The following is a 20,781-nucleotide window of genomic DNA, read 5'->3' as shown; positions in this document are numbered from 1 at the left end:
TCAGGAGCTGGAAAGATGGGTCAGTGGTTAGGAACATATACTGCTCTTTCTAAGGACCCAAGTTTGACTCCCAGCACTCGGACTGAGTGGCTCACAACTCTCTAAGCTCCAGGGAAATCTCCCACTTCTGACCTTGTTGAGTACGTGCACTCACACGTACACAACTCACCCAGAGACACACGCATAGATATCTAAAAGTAATAGAAATAAATCTTAAAATAATAATTGGTCAAGACTCTAATAATTTTAAGAGGACATGAAGTTGAGAGGAAAATGGATTTGAAGGTCTCTGGGGGAAGGTAGAGGGAAGTAGGGTAGGTAAGGTCAAAAACATATTACATGTATGAAATTTTCAAATAAAAAGATTATTTTTAACGAGCTGTTTGGGCTAAGGAGATGGTTTGACTACAGATCTTTTTTTTTTTTTCTTCAGAGCTGGGGACCGAACCCAGGGCCTTGCGCTTGCTAGGCAAGCGCTCTACCACTGAGCTAAATCCCCAACCCAGGAGATGGTTTGAAAACTACAGGGTTGCTGTGGAATGAAGACCAGAGTTTGTACACCCAGAATAAATGTCAGGCAAGTGTGGAGTTCATTTGTAATCCTAGCATTAGAAAGCAGAGCCAGGGTCTCCAGAGCAAGCTGGCCAACCAGACCAGTCATGTCCATGAGCTTCAGGGTCCATTGAGAAATGCTGCCTCAGTGACAGTGGTGAGCACCCACACAGACTACGAATACCAATAAACATTGCTCACACACACAGGAAAGGCATAGGCCGCCACTCTGTATGTCTAATGTTCCTCTTTTGTTTTGTTTTGTTTTTTGGGTAGGGGGGATGAGTAACTTACCCAAATGAACCTCACTGATATCATCTTACCTACCCATAATGCATCTTTAAATCTAGGATTTATTTTATTTAGCTTTTGTTTCTTATCAGCCACTTGCCACTCTACAGTAATTCATTTCCGTCATATTCGATCTGGCTCTCTTCCTTTCTTAAATAAGCAGAGATCAATGAGAAATTTGCCAGGGTTTGAATCCCAGCATTTACTTCTCCAGAGTCCTGCCAGCCCCGGGTGTGGTTGCATTAGTTACCCATCTATAACTGTGATAGACGCCACGACAAGGCTGTGTAGGAAAGGTTTGTCTGGGCTGATGGCTCCAGAGTCACAAGATCCCATCACATCACGGGGAAGTGCCAGGCGTGGCAGCCGGAGCAGCAGGCTCACAGCCTGACCCACAGGCATGAAGCAGAGAGAACAACCTACAAATGGCGTTAGTCTTACACTCTGAAAGCCCAGCCCAGTGACGCTCTTCCTCTAGCACACCTTCTCAACACACCCAAACATCACCACCAAACGGTGACCAGATATTCAAATCCGTGAGCCTATGTGGAGCATTCGCCTTCAGAACACCACACCACGTCACTCCCGCAAGCCAGCACTGGAAGAGCTGAGACAAGATGGCTGAAAGTTAGGCTGGCCTGGATTAAAAAAGAGTGAGACGCGTATAAATAAATTAATTTTGCCAGACAACAAAATTGGAAATCACTCATTTGTAAGATTTTTTTTTTACTTCTGCCTATACTGTTTTGTGTCCCTCTCCCCAATAACTTCGTCTATAACCTTGTGTGTGTATTTTAATACATCTGACCACAAATATTTTTAGAGGTTAGTGTTGAAGTAAAAAGGGAGTCTTCATTTAGCTGAAGTGAAACACTGCACGTTAGTTTTTGTCAACTTGGTACAAACTGCCTTATTTACTTTTCTACTGCTGTGACAAAGCCCCAGGACCAAATCAAATTATAGAGGAAAGCATCCAGTGGGATTTCGTTTCTGAGGGTGAGTCCACGGCACGGAAACAGCTGAGAGCTCACATCTGACCCACAACCAGGAGGCAGACAGCTAACAAAATAACATGGGCTTTCGAGGCCTCAAAGCCAGCCCACAGTTAACACATCTTCTCCAATAGGCCCACACCTCCTAATTCTTCTCAAACACCACCAACAGCAGCAGTCCAAGCACTCAAATAATATATAAACCTTTGGGGACCGTTCTCATTCAAATCACCACATAAACTTAGATATATCTGAGAATTGGGAATATTAAGAAAACGCCCCATCCGAATTTCTCTAGGCAAGTCTGTGGAGCATTTTCTGGATGAATGATTTGGGTGGGGGGGTCAGCTCACTGTGGATGGTGCCACTCCTGAGCATGTAGTCCTGGGTCATATAAGAAAGCAGGCTGAGCAAGTAATAAGAAACAAGCCAGTAAGCAACACCCTCGTGGCTTCTGCTTCAGATCCTGCCTCCAGGTTCCTGCCTGGAGTTCCTGCCCTGGACCTTACTCAGTGACCGACTGTTACCTAGAAGTGTAAGTTGAAATAAACCTTACCTCCCCAAGATGCTTTTTGATGTAGCCTCTATTACATCAACAGGCACAAAAACCAGGCTAACCCAACTATCAAAGTGAGAATGCTGTGACCCTCTGATGATGAATTTCACTCGAGTAATTCCAGCTCTGCACAGACGCTTCCGGAAGGGGCAACTCACTCTTCGGTCCTAAGGATAAACAAGGAAGTGTAAAGTACTTTCTTCAGTCTTAAAAGTGAGGAGAGGTTGATAAGGAGCTGTTTCGGTATCAATTCCATCTGAATGCCTAACCCCAGAAGTGATGGCCCTCTCTGCACTTCTACTTACACATGAACAATAAAACTTTGACTTATCTATCAAACTTTAACCTGTCATATACCAAGCACACAGGCGATAAAAGCATGGCCATAAAATCGGATCTCTGCCCTAAAGAGGCTAAAATACCTTTTCTTTTCAATATACATTTAGATTTATTTTTATGTATGTTTTGCCTACCTGTACGTATAGACTCATGTATTCTTGGCACCCTCAGAGATCAGATTTCCTGAAACTAGAGGTAGGGATGGTTGTGAGCTACCTAACCCTCCATGGGGTGAAAACGGACCCTGGTTCTTCTGCAGGTACAGCAGATGCTCTTAACCACGGAGCCATCTCTCCAGCCCCTGAGTACACGTCGAAATGGCTGTGATGCTCTTACTATGTTCCAGACACTTCCTGAATGGAAGTGGTTATTCTGGGAAGGAGGGAAGGTGGGGGATGAGGGACACGTGGAGGGAAGTTCGTTTAATAGCAAGTATTAATAGGTGTGGCACTGCCATGAAGACAAAAATATGCAGCTCCTTACCTAATACAGTCAAGGTTTAACAGTACCTAAGAGGCCAGGTGTAGAGCACACACAATTCCAGCACTTTAACTTAGGAGGCTAAGGAAAGGGGGTCATGAGCTTGAGGCCAGTCTCAAGATACTGTTTCAGAAAAGGGGGGTTGCGGGAGTTTGCAAGATGGCTCAGAGGCCACCTGTACACGCCAGAGTCTGTTGCCTAGAACCCACATCCTCTGACCTCCACACTCATGTTCGGCATGCTCACACCCACACGCACATCATACACACACAATGATGAGTGGATTTTTTTTTTCAAATGACTGTGTTCATCTTGTACAGAGCAGAAGGGAGGCTTTGGGAGATAGGGGTTAGAAAGACAACTGGATGTCCTGAGAGAATTGGTTGGAGAAGCAAAGAAAGGAGTAGTTGGGGTGGAAGAATTCTTCTCGAAGTCAGTAAGTCAGTATAAAAGTAATTCTATATACCCCAAGCACCAACAGAGAGAGAAGCATCTGCCTTCAGGAAGTCCAGCCACGGAAGAGAGGTAGAGTAGCAAGAATAGGTCCAAGCAGCTGAAAAGGAACTTAGGAAGGATGGCTTGGAGCAGAGAACATTCTGGAGAGAGGGGGGAATGCATCAGTTTGAATTACATCATTTCGCTTATACGTGATGTCCCTGGAGAAGGATCCAGTGCTTGCTGGCTTAATGTCCAGGGTTCGCTTAGCATGCTGGTTTCCTCATGTCAGTAAATATCCTTTAAAACATTTAATGACTCATAGCAGTTCATCATCAAAACTGGCCATGAGTTATTCTACTCATCCCCTAAGTCTGGACCTTGTGACTCTCATACAAATTCTACTGTTGAAGAGTCTTGTCTCTCTGGTCACATCCACAGGGAGGACTGTTTTAGCTGATTTGCTATAAATAGACTTTGGGCAGCAAGAACGAGAGCAAGAAGACCAGTTAGGCTATCGTAACTCAGATTTCAGCAGAGTTCAGAAGAGGTAATTTCACTCTGAAGAGATTTTAAAGAGAGAGACAGCAAGACTTGCTCAGAACTTTGACTCACAGTGTGAGACAGAGGGCAATAGATAACATTTAAGGGCTTGACCTTGAGAACTGAAAGGATTGGGTTGCTATCAAAGGGAAGTTTGGAAGTCAGAGAAGGTCTGAAAGATTTAGAGAAACAATCTTCCCAGACTTTATGAGCTCCAGTTACCTAGCAGACATCTGAGCAGGAATGTCAAGTCCATAATATGCAAGTCAATAAGTCATGAAATGCCTAGGTAGGAAATACCAACTGGACCTCACTATGTATCCCTGGCTAGCTTGGAATTTTCTACTTAGACCAAACAGGCTTCCAACCCACAGAGACCCACCTACTTCTGCCTCTTGAGTGCTGGAAATAAACTATGCTCAACTATTCTTTTGTTTCTTTTAAGACTTGGCTTCAGTTTTTTTTTTTTATGTATGAGTGTTTTGTCTACATGTGTGTCTGTATACCACGTGTATGCCTGGTGCCCATGGAGGTCAGAAGAGGGCACCGAATCCCTGGGAACTAAAGTTATAATAGTTGTGAGTAACCACAAGGTTGCTGGGACTTAAACCCAGGTCCTCTGGGAAAAAACAGCCAGTGCTTAACCGCTAAACCATCTCTCTAGCACCCGACTCCCACCCCTTTTAAATATTGGTTTTGTCTTCCCAAGATTACATGTTTTTTAAGAAAAGGTCTATTTTCTACACACTATAACTCCATACCCATACACTTACCATGTTCATAAAATAAAAATGTAAATATAGAACTGTTGTTTCTTCTCTTTCTCTCTCTCTCTCTCTCTCTCTCTCTCTCTCTCTCTCTCTCTCTCTCTCTGTTTTAATAAAGGGGCAATGTTTGTTGTTGTTTTAGGACAGAGTCTCACTCTGTATCCGGGTCTAGCCTGGTCTCACTCTGTAGTCCAATGTAGTCTTGAGTTTGTGGTGACCACCACTTCCAGACTTCAGTTTTCTTAGTATTTAATTTAGACACATCGAGATGTCCTGGCAAAATGAAGTCAGAGGTAGAATTTTTCAATCTATTGCAACTTGTGGTCATTTCAGGTCAGGTCAAAGAGTCGATTGAAGAACAAGAAAAGATCCCAATGCTTCATTACACTCACTTTATACTCAGACTTTCTGAGGCACCAAGAACAGTCTCGATAATTCTGCTCTGGGTCCAGCAAGAGCGAGGTTCTCCCAAGAGCCTCGATTCACCGAGCTGGTGTGAATTTCTTTCCCGTTCCTTAGGACAGTGGTTCTCAACCTTCCTAATGCTGCGACCCCTTAATGGTTCCTCATGTTGGGGTGACCCCCCAACCATAAAATCACTTCATTGTTACTTCATAACTTTTGTCACTGTTTCGAAACACAATGAAAATATCTGGTATTGACCCCCACCCCACAGGTTGAGGACCACTCTTTAGGGAGTTACTATGGCTGGAAAAGTTCTGTCTGTGACTGGACAAATCGGAGCCATATGGTTCACCCCTGGTTCACCCAAAGGTGCATGGAATACAAGCTAGAAGTGGTTTCACGGAAGGAAGGACAGGGCACTATCACCAAGTACCGAAAAGGTGAGGCACTGCCTCCCAGTTAAGAAAATGGTGGTGCATGCCTTTAATCCCAGGGAGGCTAAGGCAGGTGGGAATCTCTGTGAGTTCGAGGCCAGCCTGGTGTACAGAGGTAGTTCTAGAAATGCTAGGGCTACACAGAGAAAACTTGTCTGGAAAAATCGACAAAGAGAAAAGAAAATGGATATGAATGGTTAGAAACCAAGCCTGCTGCTGTACCAGTTACACTAAAACCTGGGCTGCTTTAAGCCTGGGGTGTGGTGGCACATTTATAATCCAACCACGGGGAGGCTGAGGAAGAGGATGTTAACCTCAAAGCTAGTCTGTCTTGAAGAACAATATTGTGGTTTGAATAGGCACTTGGTTGCCAACTGGGAGTGGGGTTTGGGGAGGTTGTGGGATGTTAGAGAGAGAAGGTGCCTGGGTGGTTGACATGGGCTGCTGGGAGCTGGCCTCGACTTTCAACTGAGCACTGTTCTGCCTGATCCACCAAGATGTGAAGCATCCAAGCCACACCCACCCACCACAGTGAACTCGGCAGAAACGGACGGCCGTTCCGTTAAAGCTTAAGCCAGAATAAATTCTTCCCACCTTAAGGAGTTTCTGTAAGTGTTTAATCACAGCAGTGAAGCATAACTGAGGGGAAAGGAAGGAAGGAGAGGCCTGTCTTTACACTTACCTTGAATGTGTCCCAATTTCATGTCCCACACTTAATCATCAGGCCCTTACAGAATTAGTTGTCACTACTTTGTATCACATACAAAAAAAAAAAAAAAAGGTAAATATTAAGGTATGACTGTAAAAGTTAACTATCTGGAAGGGTCAGTATTTCAGCACTTCACTTTCCAAAACACTCCCACCCGGCCTTGCAGGTTGCTTCTTGTCTGTATGAGTCTTTTCCTATTGTCAGTTTACAGGAAAGTATTCATTTGCTTTCCTTCGGTGCCCTGGGGACAGGGAGGCTGCTGACTGAGAGGCCTGGGAAACCACCACCATAGCAGACGAAAGTGAATCAGTGAGAAGGACATTTACCCAGTGGAGAGTCTTGAAAATGCATCCACGGATAGCCCTCCTGTCCGCCTTCACTGTTTCCTCCCTACGCTAAGAGCCATTTCCTCTGTGTGGTATGTGACCCGCTTCATATAACACGGGGAACATTTCACTTAAAATCTTCTGCAGACACCACTAACCAGTATGCCCAGCAACAGAGGAATGGACACAGAAAATGGGGTCATATACAGAACAGGATTCTTTGTAGCCATAAAGAAGAGCGAAGTTATATCGCTTGCAGGAAAATAGTTGTGGGTGGATGGAGAATTACCCAGTTAAGCCAGTCCCAGAATGACAAGTATCTTTTCTCTCGTTTGTGGTTCCTGGATTTTAGGTAGTTCCATGAAATCATGCATATATAAACTGAAAACAGAAGTGTGTATTTATCTAGGGAGCAAAGGGCACACAAATGGGAGAGGGAGGGGCAGGAAAAGGGAGAGAAGAGAGTGGGGAGATCTGCTCAGTGTCCAATAGATACCTGTCTGAGACGTTTTCCAACTAGAGAAAACTTCAAAATCACAGCAAAGAATTTGCTGTGAAGCATGCACCGCTTCGTAGAGATGGCTTCCCCAACTGCTCCTCTCTTCCAAGAAGCACTTGCCATCCACGAGAAAGATGGGCATGTCATCAGGCCAAAGCAAGCGTTTTCTAGAGTCGCATCACGTGATGCTGGGCCCACTGCCGAGCGGTTTTTGTTAGCTAGCATGTGGGAGGGAACCTCCCCTCTGTGGTCCAGTTCACCAGAGTTGTAGGAATTGGATTCAGGCACTTAAAAGGAGACATGATACATAAACCCATGGGGTGTGGCCATTATGTTTTCTGTTTCCAGGGAGATGACAGAATATCTCATTATGTGTCTGAATGTACCAGGCAGTCTACTGAACAGTGTGTTCTACATATCTCAATCCAGTTCACTATGACACACAGAGTTCGTCACCAAGTAAGAGACACTTGAAAGCTAATCTTTTTTTAAAATATATTTAGTTATTGTGTATACATCATACAGTTTTCTGCCTGCATGTATGCCTGCAGGCCAGAAGAAGGCATCAGATCTCAATACGGATGGTTGTGAGCCACCATGAGGTTGCTGGGATTTGAACTCAGGACCTCTGGAAGAGCAGCCAGTGCTCTTAACTGCTGAGCCATCTCTCCAGCCCTTGAAAGCTAATCTTAATGGAGTTTCTGGAACCTGAGCCATCAGCTGTTAATGAAGACCACGAGCTCCGTTTGGCTTCTAACACCTGCGTGGGGCTCACAACTCCCTATCACTCCAGCTCCAGGGGATCCAACACCCTCCTTGGTCCCCACCCACCAGTACTGTGCTCATATGCACAAAGAATCGAATGCACTCATATGCATAATAAAAAAACAGAATCTTTAAGAATAGGGCTATCAGGGGTTGGGGATTTAGCTCTGTGGTAGAGCGTTTGCCTAGCAAGTGCAAGGCCCTGGGTTCGGTCCCCAGCTCTGGAAAAAAAGAAAAAGAAAAAAAGAATAGGGCTATCAATTATCTTGATTTTTGCTTTTCTAAGTATTCTATTACCCTATCTGTAGTCAGGTTAATTGATTGATTGATTGATTTGCATCCCAAACACTGCTCCCCTCTCCTGTTCCCTCCCTCAGAGTCCCTCCCCAACTCTTTTCCCCCAACCCTCTTACCTTCATTCCCTCCCCTTCTCAGAGAGGTTGGACCCCTCCCTGGGTAGCCCTCGCCCCCCCCACCCCAACCCTGGCACATCAAGTCTCTGCCAGATTAGGCATATCCTCTCCTACTGAGGCCAGACAAGGCAGCCATGAAGACTGGGCTGCCTGGGGCCTCTTTCCAGCTCCTGTGTGTTCTTTGGTTGGTGGCTCAGACTCTGAGAGCTCCCAGGGCACCAGGTTTGTTGACTCTATTAGTCTTCCTGTGGGGTTCCCATCCCTTTCAGGGCCATCAGTCCTTCCCATAGCTCTTCCGTAAGAGTCCCCGACCTCTAATGTTTGACTGTGCTATTTCTAATGTATATCTGTATCTGTTTCAGTCGACTGCTGGGTAGAGCTCCAGAGGACAATTACGCTAGGCTCCTGTCTGCAAGGATAACAAGGTATCGTTAATAGCATCAGGGATTGGTGCTTGCCCATGGAATGGGTTTGGAGTTGGGCTGGTTATTGGTTGGTCTTTCCTTCGGTCTCTTCTCCATCTCTGCATTTCTTTTAGACTGGATAAATTTTGGGTCAAAAGTTTGCTTTGTGGGTGGGTTGGTGTCCGTGTCCCTTCCTGCCTGGCTACAGGAAGTAGCCTTTTTGGGTTCCAGGCATCTCAACTAAGGTCACCTGCATTGACTCCTGGGTGCCTCCCCTATCTCCAGCCTCTGGAACTTCCTAGAGATTCTCCCCTCCCCACCCCAGTCCTACCCCACCCCCACTCCACCTCCACCCCCACCCCACCCCTGCAGCTGTAGATTTACATTCACAGGTAAATTCATTCTTTTTTTTTTTTTTTTTTGGTTCTTTTTTTCCAGAGCTGGGGACCGAACCCAGGGCCTTGCGCTTCCTAGGCAAGTGCTCTACCACTGAGCTAAATCCCCAGCCCCAACAGGTAAATTCATTTTTAAAGAAAAATAATCACAATGATGTTGTGGTCCAAAGATCTGTGTCTGCTTAAAACTCAAATTTTGAAATCATGTCACCAAAGAGATGATATTTATTTAGTCATGGAGGCTTTGAGATGTGATTAGATCATGATGGCAAAACCCTTGTAAAAGAGATGAGAGCTGCCCTCCCCACTGCTCTGTGAAATCAGAGTGGGACGCAGGTCCGATCCCAACCCTAGATCTGCCGGTACATCACTATCAACTGCCTCCAGTGAAAAATACATTTCTTTTGTTGACAATTCATCGGTCTTCGGTATTTTATTTCAGCAGCTCAGACTCTCTAAGTCCCTGAGCTTGGGGCTCACCTGTCTCAATGATCAATACTAAGAAAGGGGCACCTCCCTTTTTTCTGCAGAACCGCCGAGAAGAGGGATGCACAGTATCTGCCACAGAGTTCAGTCCAAGTCACTCCTCGTGGATGGACTGCGTGTCACTAAGCAAGCCATCAAGGCAGTGGTGGCTGGAGCCTGGGTTGACCGGGGCCACAGTTATCGGATCAGGCTTCATTAGATAAGAGGACAGCATGTACAAAGCCTGTGGGTGGCAGGGAAAGTTGATAAGGGCATTGCTTCTCAAGGGCATAGCTCTGAAATGTTCTGAGCTCAGCATGGCACCAGCTCCTACAACAGCTATTGTCACACAAGCCAATCGGCTATTGTTGAGATCACTCCGATTCCATACATGTGGAGGAAGGGGGAGGGAAGAGGAAAGTCTGGATTCCCAGAGCTGAGCCCATGGAGCTTGAAGTGGCAACCAGAGACGTCCTTGTGAGAGACAGCGCAATCGTCGCCTGGAGGATCAGATTCACTCACTGCTCAGTACTTGAACTGTTTGACTGTACGCAATGGACTTTCTCTGTGATCGACAGGTGTGGCCAGGGTACTCCTCCCACTGCTCCTTTGTCCCTTGTGTGATCTTGGGAAGTCCCCTTCTTTCGATTATAATAATAAGGCCTTGTGTGCCTACCTCCAGGCCTGTGTGAGGACCCTAAGAGAACTATATGGAACTATAATATTATGAACTATCGTATGCTAAACAAATTCAAGGGAGCCTCATTACTGTGGCCAAGTTACCTCGCAGAGCCCCTCCCTTCAATTGTTGGTTAACAATAAGTGTTCAATTAGCATATTATAGATTTAGATAGCCAAGGGACAACTACAGAGAACTTTAGAATATAAGGTCATTCTGCATTCTCCTATGTTACATGCGAATTTAAGGAGTAAGGAAAACCATGTCTAAAAAAAAAAAAAGCGAGGCCAGCCTGGTATACAAAGTGAATTCCAGGAAAGAGGAAGAAGAGGAGGAGGGGGAGGAAGAGGAGGAGAAAACCATGTCCATGCAGCTAAAGAGCTGGCTCAGCTAAGAGTGGTTACTGTTCTTCGGGAGGACCCGTGCTCCCAGCAGCCACATCAGGCAGCCTACGACCTCTCAGAACTCCAGTGCCAAGGGACCGACACCTTCTGACCTCCACCAGCACCTGCGTGCAAGTAGTACACATTAAACTCACAAAGGCACACACACAGGAAAACAAACCCATCTTTAGAAATAGAAAAGCAAGAAAACCTGTATGGGGTTAATGTTTCATAGGTGTATCTTTGAATGCACGCTCATCAGCTTAGGAGACAATGCTAATCTCTTCTCCGTAAACAGTGTCTGTTGTCTTATCTCAGTGTTAAAAGCCAGTGTTTCTTCTGTTCAACAGAGTCCAATAGGAGGTGAGAGGAGGAGCCAGCATACTGTGGTCCACGGAACAGTCGGTCACCATCTACTTTTGCATGTCCTGTAACATAAGAATCAGTTTTAACTTTTTTTTTCTTTTTTCTTTTTTTTCTTTTTTTCCGGAGCTTGGGACCACACCCAGGGCCTTGCGCTCACTAGGCAAGTGCTCTACCACTGAGCCAAATCCCCAACCCCAAATGGTAACTTTTTAATTAACTTATTTATTTGGGAGGATTTTTAAAATAAAGGTTGCATTGATCTCTTTGCATTCCTGTACATTTGTGTTACCTTACAAAATGTTACCTGTATCACATGGATACAGGAGCAGAAGACACCATGGGTCCTGGAAACCATAAGAGGATGTCAGACCCCTAGGACTGGAGTGGCAGGGGAGCGTGAGCCATCCTGTCATTGCTGTAGCGCAGCCCCCAGGTCCTCTGCAAAAGCAGAACGTGGTACTAACTGCTGGGCCATCTCTCCAGCACCCCGAGGTTGGTTTTGTTGAGACACAGTATTCATTGGGTATTCCAGGCTGGCCTCGAACTCATGCTACTCCTGCCTCGACTTCCTGAATAACAGACCGCATGCAGTACTGTAGATATGTTCCTCCATGACTCCTATTTGTGTGTAGGTGTGTATAGGTACATATATGCACATGTATGAGTGCATGCAGAAAGCCTGAGGACAACCTTGGTTCCTCAGGTTAAATCCACAGTTTTTGTAAGGTAACTTCTCTTTCTGGCCTGGAATTCACCAGGTAGTGTAAATTAGCTGGCCATCGAGCCTTGGGCATCCACCTGTGTCCATCTGCCTAGCACCAGATTTGCAATCCCATGACACCATACTATCGTCGTCGTCGTCGTCGTCTTCTTCTTCTTCTTCTTCTTCTTCTTCTTCTTCTTCTTCTTCTTCTTCTTCTTCTTCTTCTTCTTCTTCTTCCTCCTCCTCCTCCTCCTCCTCCTCCTCCTCCTCCTCCTCCTCCTCCTCTTCTTCCTCCTCCTCCTCCTCCCCCCTTCCTCCTCCTCCTCCTCCCCTCCTCTTCCTCTTCCCCTTCTTCCTCCTTCCGCTTCTTCCTCCTCCTCTTCTTCCTCCTCTTCCTCTTCCTCCTTTTCTTTTTCTTCAACGTAGGTTCTGGGGGTCAAACTTAGGTCTCCATGCTTACATGACAAGCATGGTACTAACTGACCTCTCTCCCCAGCCCACTGGTAGCACTTCTTAAGCTTCAATAAACATTAGATTGGAGGGATAAATATAATAGAACTTTTCACCTACACATTGGTGAACTCCTAATGAAAACTCCAGAAGACTTTGTGTGTTAGAGTGGGCCTAGGGATAGAACTCAGGATTTCAGCTGCCACTGCCAAGAGTGGCTGATAAAGGCCGTGAGTGGCCCACTCTACCAAACTACCTTGTCTCTAAATGCTTGACAACATATGTTCCCGACGGAGGCAGCCCCCAGTCAGTGGCTAGTGGATGTGAGGTACATCTTTGTGTCACTGTACCAGGCAGTAACTCGTGTCAAGCCACTCTCTGCAAAGCACACGGACGAACGTGCTGGGGCCAGGCTTGCCTGGCCGTCTCCAGCTCTATCCTATTTTCCTTGCTCCCTTTCAGGTTGCCCTTGAGAACACTCTTATAGTCACCTACAGCAGACTCTCTCTGCTTCTGGGAAGCTGAACGAAGTCATAGGCTCCTTAAGAACGCCCTGTCCTAGAGCCAAAGATTCCAGGCACAGGGAAACAAAATCACACTGACGGCAATATGACCACCAACTCGTGGTTTCCTTGCAGACTTGCACTTGTTCGCCTAGCCCACTGGTTTTAGAAAAGACCCTGGGAGCTTTCTAACAATCCTCCTTTCTCTTTTATTTTATTTGAGTTGGCCCGAGTCTGTGTATCGTGCCGGAAAGCCATATACCCTTTACTAATGTGATGAGTAATGCAGGTCTGACCTACCAAGGCTTTGGAAATGAGATCCACTGCTGGGCTGGGCTAGCATCATTTGAATGGACAAGCCAGTGTCCCTGCAAGTGCTGCTGGGAACATCCCAGTTTCTAATCCTCCAGGGCCTTGCAGAGTTGAGTTGCTAATTTGATACCCAGGGCCATATTTCCCTGAGGCCTTCCTGATCCCCACGCCCCACACCCACACCCCACCCCCGCACCCCACCCCCCACCCTCATGACACACCTCGGAGGGAGGCCGGGAGAGCAACATTCCTTCCTCTGGATGTCATCCTCTTCAGTTTTTCTGTTTCCAAGCCTCGAGTATCTCTGTGTGCTCTCCTGTCCCTAGAACGTGTTTTTCTTCACCATTTGGCTACTGTTTCTATGTGCACGCATGTGTATACACGTGTGTGGTCCATTTGCATACATGTCAGGAGAGTGGGAGGACAGACAGGTGGTGGGCAAGTCAGGAGAGGTGTTCAAAAGTCAGATCACAGTCCAGGCCTTTAATCTCAGCACTCAGGAGGCAGGAGGCAGGAGGCAGGAGGCAGGAGGCAGGTGGATCTCTGTGAGTTCGAGGCCAGCCTGGTCATCATAGCAGGACAGCCAAGGCTACACAGAGGAACCCTATCACTGGACAGAAGATCATGGAGGAAGGGCAACACTGTCCAAGCCTGATTAGCTCCGAATCAGAGTGTCCACTGGTTCCTCAGAAAAATGGATCCTCTTGCTTCTAATAGCCCAAGAGAAGTTCTACAGTGAAGAACTGAGAAGGAAGATCTGTGGAGGAGGAGAAATAGAGAACGCAGTGATTTCAGAGGATAGAAAGTCTAGTTAATTCTCTTACATTTAACTTGGCTACGTCACTGCCTGAATGTGACCAACTTCCTTGCCCTTATGTCCTTGTCCCTGACTCAATTTAATGTAGTGACTGGCACTAACAAACAATAAAGGATAGTTACTGTTATTATTTTTATCAGTAAATTGTAGCATTTCAGTCCAAACAATTATTTACCAACTCTCAGGTTAGGGTTAGGGCTTTTACCAGCCAAACTGCAGATTCAAAGCCCCAGACCAGCCCTGTATGCACACATGGGCAAAGCTGAGACACTATAGTTCAGAAGTGCCCCCAGGGCCCAGCCTACAATTACACACTTATAAACCTGAAACAAAGCCAGTAAACTCTACAAGTGAAGATTAAAGGGCCTAAACTCTTGCCCTTGTAATGAGGGAAGTGGTGGTCTAAATCGGAGAGCTAAGAAGAGGCAAGGCTCCCCACGGAGTGGCTGAGCTGGCACAGGAACCTGAGGTACCTCCTGTCCAGACAGGACCCTTGGGAACTGGATGCAGGGTCATGCTTGGGTTGGCCCACAAGCTTCCTAAGGAGCTGAGGAACAGGACCTGGTAGCGTAACTGTGTTCTGGACATAATTCCACTCACCAGTCTCGAGGACGTCAGGGAACGGCTGATAAGCAGATCATTTAATAAAGGGCTGGCCACACAAACTAGTGGACCTGAGTGACATCCCCCAGACCTACATTTTTAAAAAGCCAGGCATGACGGTGTGCCCTTGTAATCTCAGCACTGGGTAGTCAGAGATAGGTGGGTCCCCGAGGACTTCCCAGCTGGCCAGCCTAGCTTATTGGGAAAATTCCAGGCCATTTAGAGACCCTGTCTCAAAAAAGGAGGGACAGGGGAGGTACACCTGATGAACCATGCCCAAAGTTGTCTCTGGCCTCCATATTCACGTGGACATGGACACACACACACACACACACACACACACACACACACACACTCACACACACATACACAGACACACACACACACACACACAGACACACAGACACACAGACACACACATACACAGAGGCCCACAGGGGCACACACATGCATACAAATGCACACACACACACAGGCACACATCTAAAAAAAGAGGTAAGTATGGCCTGTGCCGCCACTGGGGTCCATTCTGAAGTTAGTGGTCCATGCTGCCGCTGGCTAGGTGTTATGAGCAGGGAAGCTTCTTTTGTATCGGTATAGATGACTGCAGATAGATGACAGTTGAGAATGAGAGAACATAGAAGATTTCTGTAGTAACCTCCCCCTCCTTCCCATGGCAGGAAGCTATTGAAGAGAGTCCTTAAAATTTATGCTAGAGATGCTGAAGTGTAGCTCTTCATGCCTAGTTGTTTCTGTCAGGGGCGGGGAAGAGGGGATGGAGGATGCGGGGAGTGGAGAAGGAGTCAGTTAAAAAAGAGGTACAGAGAAGATGACAGGGTGATGTGCTGGTCCAGGAGTTAAAATCCCACAGTCTACAGAACGTCTGCTAGGGCTTCCAGAAGTGACTGAGCCTCTCAAAGTCTGGGTTCCCCTGACTGTAGCCTTCATGCCTCACTCCTTCACCTCTGTGAATACAGCTCAGCCTTCTGGAACATTCTAACACACTCTTAGGGTCTCTGGAACATATCCTCCCTGTGGCAGATAATTTACCACCAAGTCCAGTGGGTAAATGTGGGTATGGGCTTGGGGCATCCTAAAGCAGCAAGCCGGTCTTCTCCTGGGCCACTGAGGTATAAGGTTTTAAGGAAGGTCTTGCTTTCCACCACATTCCTGCAGGGCAGGAGAGGTAAACATTAATTTCACTACAGGAAATGGAACCACAGTAAGGAGGGGTGGCTTGCCCAGGATTACAGAACCAGGAAGTTGCCAGTCAACCCACATTTACTTCCTCAGTCTCAAATCTGGGGTGCTCTCCTTCATGTTCAACGGTATCCCAGGCGAAAATGGTCACCCCCAGGTTGTGTGGCCTCTGAAGGAAGCCTCTGTGCTCGGGGATCAGGGAAACGCTCACTCCACAGGAGAATTTGGGAAAACCTTAGGATGTGTGTGGAACCATCCATCATAGGAGATTGTCTTAGCTTTCTTTCTACTGCTGACATAAATGCCACGACCAAGAGCAACTCGCAGAAGAGAGGGTTTATTTGGCTTATATATCTGAGGTCACAGTCTCTCACTGAGGGAAATCAAGGCAGGAAGTCAAGATAGATATTGAGGCAGAGACCATGGAGAAATGCTTGTTTGTTGGCTTGCTCCTCATGGCTGTCTTGTCTTTTTTTTTTTTTTAAATACAATTTAGGACCACCTGCCCAGTGATGTCATGAATCAAGAAAGTGCCTCATACACTTGCCTCCAGGCCAATGGTATGAATGCATTTCTTCAACTGAGGCTTCTTAAGATAACTCTAGCTTATGTCAAGTAGACAAACAAAAAAAGAAAGAAAGAAGGAAAGAAAGAAAGGAAAGAAATACTAACCAACCCAGCGATGTTTGCCTTCTTGAGTAAAAGAAACATGAAGATTCTCATCTGTACAGAAATGACATCATGGGGCTGGAGAGATGGCTCAGTTGTCATGAGCACTGACTGCAATTCTAGAGGTCCTGAGTTCAATTCCCAGCAACCACATGGTGGCTCACAACCATCTGTAGTGGGATCTTGGCGCCCTCTTCTGGCGTACAGGAATATATGCAGGCAGAACACTGTACATACATACATACATACATACATACATACATACATACATACGTAAATAAATCTTAAAAAAATAAAAAAAGAAATGACGTTCTGGTTAAAGAAGGAGAGACAATATGCATAAATAAATAGATTCTATAAGACGTTAAAAAATTTTAAAGACAGGGTCTTAAGTAGCTGAGGCTGACCTTGAAGCCATGATCTTCCTAGCCCAGCCTCCCAAGTGCTAGGATTCCAAGCACCCACGGGTAGTCCCAAGTAACATGGTTAAGAGTTATAAGAAAGTTACTAGGGAAAGAAAGTTACAAGGAAAGGGAAAATGAGTATCAGAAGTGTAGAAATGGGACTGGTGAGATGGCTCAGAGGGCAGAGGTGCTTGCCACGAAGCTGAAAACCGAGTCCGATCCTGGGCTATTTGGGCAAAGGATTCTGGGTAGACAGGGCCAAGGCAAGTAGCTTAGAAATGAGCACAGTAGCTGGAGTGTAAACACGGCCAGGGAGGCTGGGATTTTGGGGTGCTTCATGGACTGTTGCTGTGTAGCAAAGTACCCAAACACTTCATAACTCAAAACAAAAAGTGTAACCTCGCAGCTTCTGTGGTCAGGAATACAGCAGAGCTGACACCTATGACATGGGTCTTTTCTTACTTAGATGGGGTCTCATGGGTCACAGACCCTTCTGTCCCCACATCTCCAGTGCTGGGATCGCAGGCACACACCTCTGCACTCAGCTGAGCTGGCTGTGGACTTCGGTTCCAAACTCACACCTTGTGCTTGCCTTGAAAGAGCGTTACCAACTGGACCACCTCCTCCGCCCCCTCCCTTTTTACTAGTAAAAAAAAAATATGCTTTTTGGTGAATTTTTTGTTTTACTTTTCAGTAAGTTTGGAGATTTTTAAACCTATAAAGACTCGTGTTAGTAGACGCAGCACCTATTATGACTACTAAAGATCTGAGTAAATTTTGGAACCAGGTCTCTAGTTGGTCACCTGCCTGGGACGTCTCTGCTGCTGCCACCTTGTGGCCACCCAGAGAAACAATTAGTACGGTGTTGCCTTTGGTTAGGTGACTTACTAGACATCCTTACTGCATGAATTAGGTGTGTACCAGGTCACCAAGACTTGTAAGATCATATCTATGATGTAAAGCTCTGATTACTAGAAACTTCCTTCTGATACTAAGCCAAGTTCTGCTTTGGTCTAATTTCTACTTAATTTACCTTCCTTTTTTCCTGGCTTTTTTATTTTGTTTAAAACATTATTTCAAGGCAACCACGTCTTGTGCTTCATTCAAATCCCTTTTCTTCCATAAATAACGAAGCTCCTGATCTTTGATTCTAGCATCCAGCTGCTGAGATGAGACAGGGCTTCAAGCAAGCCGAGCAGGCGCAGAAAGGAGCAGACGCAGAACAAGGTGAGGTCTGGGACAGGGACCAGCTGCAGGCAGATCGCTCCAGACATGAATGGTACCACTGCGTTGGCCCAATCTGATGTAAGGCTTCAGTCTTTTGTTTTCTACTGAGCCAGTATTTGGTGAGAGGAAGGGGTCACCTTGTTGAGCAGAGACGCATCTCCAGAACGTTATGCCAACACGCACAGCATGACGGGACGGGTGCCCGGGAAAAGTTTGTATCCCATCACAGGGTCAAACCTGAACACAAACAGCCGGGACATAGCCTAACCTGTAAATTCCAATGGGGCCATTTAATCCCACCCTTCTTTAGGAACAAGAGCCTAACTTCAGACTTGATTTAGTCTAATCTAAATTTCAAGATGTTTTCCTTGTAAAAATTCCTCCCGGGGGCCCGCAAGATGGCTCAGTGGGTAAAGGCGCTTACTAGCTAGGCCTGACGATGTGCGTTCGAGTCTAGGCCAGGAAGCAGGGGTTGTCTGCTGTTGTCCTCACTCAGGCTCCCCGGTGCTCCCGGGGGAGTTGGCTACAGCATCATTTTCCATTCATACTTCAGAGAGTCAAGCAGCAGAATGCTTTCCCCTTCTCTCTACTAGCTGCTGTGCCCACACATCTAACAGGCGTGGGTGGGTGACATCATATTCCCCAACTGACTGAGGTGTTCAAGCAAAGCTTCTACCCCAGGCTCCATTACTAGAAGAACCAAGCATTGCTTCTCCTCCTAGCCTCATCCAGGATTGACAAACTTTTCCCCAAAGGGTAACAATGAAAGGCGGGACATGATCAGGAAATGTAAGAAATAAATTAATACAGTACACTTTCTGAATGAGGTATGTTTAGCATCGATAAGAGTCACAGGAAGGAGGAGTCACCTCTCCTTTCCCCTTGGCTGGTGGCTGCCCCTGCTGGTCTCAGAAGAATGAGAATTGGAAAGTTAAAGGAGTCTGGTACATGACTGTATGACGGTTGCCATGGCAACAGACACAGGGTCCTTGTTGCCTAGGAATGACGCCATCATTGGATTCAAAGGCGACTGGCGACCTTAAAGCTGGTTTCTGATACCAACACAGAGAATGATACAGTCTCAAGTCCTAAATAATTTATTAGATAAGGCTTTGTGTCCTGAGTCAATAGGATGGGGAATTTGAGGAGACAAGCCCCAGGCTAGGGGAGGAGGACAAATATTTCTCACAATGGAGTTGGGGTGGACACTTTAAAAATCACTCTCATGGGCCAAACCGGGTACATCAGTCATTTTCAACATTTCTCTAAGCTGACACCCCTTTCTGCAGAATTGCATATTAAAAACCACTTTCTGTTGACTAGTCATTTAAATCTGTAATCATCTTATTTCCAACAGAAATACCGGGAACTAATTTTATCGTATATGTGAGAGAAAGAGAACAGCCAGGACATCTGGAAGAGTCCAGAGCAGAAAGAGAAAGAAGCAGACTGAACATAGCGACTGGTTATTGCCAGTCATCTGCAAGAATAGCAAGGGAGAGACAATAGAAAAAACACCGCAAGAGAAGCAGGAAAAGAGCAGGGATTGTGTATCAAGAAGAGCAGGGGTGGGGGCTAGAGAGATGGCTCAGCGGTTAAGAGCACTGGCTCCTCTTCCAGAGTTCCTGGGTTCAATTCCCAGCACCCACATGACAGCTCACAAGTGTCTGTAACTCCTGTTCCACGGCATCTGACTCCCTCATACATGCTGGCAAAAACACCAATGTACGTACATACACACATACATACATACATACATACATACATACATACATACATGACGGGGTTATAAAGAGAAGGGCGTGGTCCATGAACTGGAGGGAGTTTAGTTAGGGGAGGAGAAAGGGCTAAGGTGCTAGCATTGATTTTGAAATGTTTAACAGGTGCTTGAGGAAACCTGGAGGCCAACACAGGCTTTGATACACTAATAGACACCACAGGTAGCCACATGTCCCTTCGACCAGAGGTAAGGGAAGGAGATTCCTTTTGGTAGATCAGAACCAGTTGGAGAAGTTCTGAGGAATGCTGGCTTTTAGATCTGACTGCCAGCAACCATCCTGGTCCAGGCTGAGCTGGTTTCTGATGGTCTGAATTGCCTTTTAAAATTTGGGGAACTGGAGTTTTCTCTGAACCTGACACCAACTCTTGGTAAGCAGCCATTTTCAGCACACATCCTGAGGTACGAGATTACCTAGCCATTCCACAGCTAACTCCACACACCCACTCTCGGCCTCTTGGAAGACCCAAGTGCTGTAGAAACCATTGCATGCATCAACTCTAGATCTTGAAGGAGACATTTTTTTTTTCTGTCCCTAGTAAGAACCACAGAGCTTTAAGAATGGCAGGTCGGGGGCGCTGGGGATTTAGCTCAGTGGTAGAGCGCTTACCTAGGAAGCGCAAGGCCCTGGGTTCGCAAGGCCCTGGGTTCGGTCCCCAGCTCCGGAAAAAAAGAACCAAAAAAAAAAAAAGAAAAAAAAAAAAGAATGGCAGGTCGGGGGCGGGGGGGGGGTGTTGGGGATTTAGCTCAGTGGTAGAGCGCTTGCCCTGGGTTTGGTCCTCAGCTCCAAAAAAAAAAAAAAAAAAAAAAAAGAATGGCAGGTCCTCTCTCAGCTGCCAGGCTCAGTAGGTGACTTCCTGCATGGGATCCTTGTAAAACAGCAGTAAGACACCAAGCAAGAGTATCTAGAGCTGAAGA

At 46.3% G+C, this 20,781-nt stretch overlaps 1 long non-coding RNA gene across 2 annotated transcripts; it reads left to right on the top strand.

The window, feature by feature from the left end:
- Positions 1 to 2,434: 2,434 nt before the first annotated feature.
- Positions 2,435 to 11,463, top strand: LOC102552504 (uncharacterized). Of its 2 annotated transcripts, XR_010054493.1 has the most exons (6): positions 2,435 to 6,921; positions 7,677 to 7,787; positions 8,869 to 8,931; positions 9,349 to 9,425; positions 9,836 to 10,348; positions 11,183 to 11,463. It is a non-coding gene; the product is annotated as an uncharacterized LOC102552504 (long non-coding RNA). The 2 variants fall into 2 exon arrangements; XR_594142.4 differs by lacking the exon at positions 9,349 to 9,425.
- The last annotated feature ends 9,318 nt before the right edge of the window (positions 11,464 to 20,781 follow it).

The sequence above is a fragment of the Rattus norvegicus genome, chromosome 8 (assembly GCF_036323735.1).
Source record: "Rattus norvegicus strain BN/NHsdMcwi chromosome 8, GRCr8, whole genome shotgun sequence".
Classification (NCBI taxonomy): Eukaryota; Metazoa; Chordata; class Mammalia; order Rodentia; family Muridae; genus Rattus; species Rattus norvegicus.
Note: the sequence above shows the minus strand (reverse complement) of the source record. Positions and strands in the feature narration are given on the sequence as shown.